At 38.8% G+C, this 3,641-nt stretch overlaps 1 non-coding gene across 1 annotated transcript; it reads left to right on the plus strand.

Annotated features, from left to right (window-relative positions):
• The first annotated feature begins 2,136 nt into the window (after window positions 1–2,136).
• On the plus strand, window positions 2,137–2,280 carry LOC142454115 (small nucleolar RNA SNORA48). Its single transcript, XR_012785637.1, has one exon. It is a non-coding gene; the product is annotated as a small nucleolar RNA SNORA48 (small nucleolar RNA).
• Window positions 2,281–3,641: the final 1,361 nt, after the last annotated feature.

Genomic DNA, 3,641 nt, shown 5'->3' on the forward strand with positions numbered 1-3,641 from the left:
TGATGAAGTCTGTTACTACTTCAGGAGAATGACTGTCCATTTAGAGGTGTCTCTTTTCTCATGACGTCCAGTCTGTATTTGAGTATAACTTTCTCCGCCTATATGGTCCCAGCGCCTCTTTTCTTTGATTTACTTATTTTGTGGCTTTACATTTAAGTTGATGGCACCTCCATAAAAGCAATTATTTTGAATTTTTTGTGTAGTTTCTATGCAGTGTCTTAGGGTTCACTTCATCAACTATTAGCAATAAATCTCTTTGCTATACTTCTTTCTATACCTTTTCATGTGCTATACTTGGAAATTCAGAGAGGCTCTGCGGTTTAACAGACATCGCTCAGAGGAGGCTTCATTTATCCAGAGTCTTGACTCCTTTGTGGCTAGCAAATGGATCTTTAGCATACCTCTTTCCTCCCCAATTTTACAAAAGACGCATCCCAGAGAGGAGCTCTTCACAACTCTTTACCTGGAAAGCTTCTCTTCTGAAGAGTATGTCCTATTTTTCATGTTACTGCAGGTAAAAGTTTTGCGAACTTTCTTACCAACAATTAACAAGTATCTCTTTTCTTCTAATGTACCATATATTTTTCTTAATTTCCTTTAAGCCCTCTCTAAAAGTGTTCTCAGATTTCGTTTGTCTTCCAGTATAACTCTATTCACACGTTAGATTTCTTTTAATAGCGCTCTCTTCAAGGCCCTCTCCATAGGTTTACCATCATGTGGCTCATTCTTGCAGCATGGTTTAGGTTTTTCTTAATGACTCCACCTCTAGCACAAACACACCAATGTGGCAAACTTATTCAGGGCTGCATTAAGGACAAATAATGAAAGTTTAGGGATTTAAAAGAAGCAATCATTATATACATATGTATCTCATTGATTTCAGCAGAGCTGTTCAGAGAAGCCAGCCACCTTTCCACACAGGAGTCCTCCATCTGCGAGGGTGTTTGCTGGAAGAATAAGGAATCTCATTCTCATGCTTACGATGATTGCTGGCTTACTGGAGAAGGAGGTTTGAGGACTCTTGTGAACTTCCTAACTAAGACTTCCCATGAGCTACGTAGGCTTCTTGACAGCATAGTTCCAGCAGCAAGCATTAAACGACAGCAAATTTGCAATTCTTTACGTTTGGTCTTATCATTTTTGTGGCTTTTAGGTTCTGACTCTTAACAACACTATGCAAAATAGAACAAACCCTGCTTGGTCATGTGCTGTTCCTTTAACTGCTTTGTTGGAGTCCACTGTCACAGCCACTGTGCCAGTCCATCTCACCGAGGGTCTTCATCTTTGGCACCGACCCTGGGCTTTTCCCAGCATGCTGTCCAGGACTGGCCCCTCCCACACTATGGCTAAAGAATATGAGACGTCTCACCATCTTGCTGCCAAGGAGCACTGGCTGGAGCTTTGCCACACGGGATGTTTTGTTATTATGCGGCACATAGGGTGACTTTAGGCTAGGAAGTGAGCAGAGCATCACTTCTGAAATCTGTTGATTCTCTGGTGGCAGAGGGAGGGTGTCAACGAATTTGGGGCCATGTTTTAAAGCAGCTACAAGACTTCCCTTTCCCTTTCCTGAAGATAGAAAAGGTTTATGAACACCTTAAAGTGCTTCTCTCTATCCGAGGATAATCCAGAGAATAGAAACAAAGCCGTGATTTTGTTTATACTAGTACTCTTCATTATCTTTCTAGGACCGCTATGACAAACAACAACAGAAATGTCCAACCTCATAGTTCTGAAGAGTGAGTCGGCAGGGCATGTTCTCTCCCAAAGTTCTAGCAGTAACTTACTGCTGGATTCCCTGGGTTACGACAGCCTCAGTCAGTCAGTCAGCTGTGGCATAATTCTACCTCATGGCTTTACTTATTCTGCTTGTACGTCTGTCCTTCCTCTTTTATAAGGACACCACTGGAATGGGATTAAGATTTAATCTACTGCAGTATGATCACATTTTAATGTAACTGATAATATCTCCTATGATGCTGCTTGCAAACAGGCCAAGTTCACAGCTACCAGATATTAGGATTTAACATAATCTGAGGGGAAGCAATTCAATTCATTGTAAGCTACTTAATGTTTTTTATGATTCAGAATTCTGATGATAAGCTCATTTTTCCATACAAGAAAAGTCTTAAAATGATCCCCTGGCTATGGGAAAAGAGACACCTGATTGGTGGTGGTGCTCTTATATCAGTCAGGGGCAGAGCAGACTGGCAGCCCTTTGTTCATCCTAGCTTGATGCCTAGATCGTGGCCAGAGCTGTTTCATGCCTAGGGCACATTAAAAAAAGAAAAGTATTAAAACATGAATTCATCAACTACGGGTTTAAATCAATGGAGTCTAGATAATCCTCATTTTTCAAACACTTCTACAGAATAAAATATTATATATAATACTCCAACAAAAGGATTGGCCTAATGATTGAACACCAGACATTATGTCCCCTAGGAAGGTATCTCAGTTATACATTTTCTTCCATCTTTTTGAGCATGTATTGTTTTCTGATCATAATTGTAATTGTGTTATTTTTAGATATATTTCTCTCTGGTGTTCAGCAGTATTTTGTAACATCATTATATAGCAATATGAGTAATGTGTGTTAGTATATCCTAGTAACAGCTATAATAGTTTGAGGATTTTTATGTTTTTCTATATCCTCAATGAGTTTTTGGTTCAATTGCATATATGTTACAGACTCAGATTCCTAGCTTTATTTAATACAAAACTTGCATCCTGTAAATTCAATCAGTAACTTTTATATATGCAATTGTGGCTATTGTTTATTGAGAGATACAAAATGACCTGCTCACATTTTGAGCTTCTAAAAATGCAGGTTTTGATGGGCATTTACTGAACTCTGGATTTTGCCTAGGTGTTGCTTTCAGTAGATATATTTTGGTTGCATAAGCTGTTTGCTAATAGATGAACAGTTATCCTCCCTTTCCCCAGCTCCAACCCCCACATTAGCAAATTAGGAAAAGAGTGACATCACTCACTTTAACTGGATGTGCAGGTAACCATACATCTGAGTTGTATGGGATACTCGATGTGGTAGAGCCGAGTCAGCAAAAAGAGGCAGACCTTCAACCAAATGGATTAATACCGTGGCTGCAACAATGAGCCTAAGTTGTGAGGATGGCCCAGAACTCGGCAGTATTCCCTGCTGTCCTACAGAAGGTCACTGTAACTTGGAATTGGCCCAATGGCACCAACTGACGACATATTCTGCCAGGAGAGAGACTTTATAAAGAAATTTTAAATGTGAAAGGCCATATTTCTGTAGTGTTATATAAAATACAATGATGATAACTAAAAATATTGCAAAATACATTTTTCTCTTATGGATGATATATTGAAAGTAGAACAGGGCCTCGTGTAAGTTATGTTGGTTTGTTTTTTGTTTGAAATCTTTTCCATCTTTGAGTAAATACAACTTTTTTAACATTTGTAAAAATTTTTGTAAAAGACCCAGAGATCCCTCAAAAGAAAGACAGCGATATTGCTTCAAAAACCAGCAACTGAAAATCCTATAGAACACAATTCTCCCCTGACATACATGGGGTTTGCTGTGATTAGAATCAACTCTAGGACAACTGGTTTTAACTCATATTTGAGATATGCTTTTGAAAACTTGAAGTTATGAA

Source organism: Tenrec ecaudatus, chromosome 7 (genome assembly GCF_050624435.1).
Source record: "Tenrec ecaudatus isolate mTenEca1 chromosome 7, mTenEca1.hap1, whole genome shotgun sequence".
In the NCBI taxonomy this organism is placed as follows: domain Eukaryota; kingdom Metazoa; phylum Chordata; class Mammalia; order Afrosoricida; family Tenrecidae; genus Tenrec; species Tenrec ecaudatus.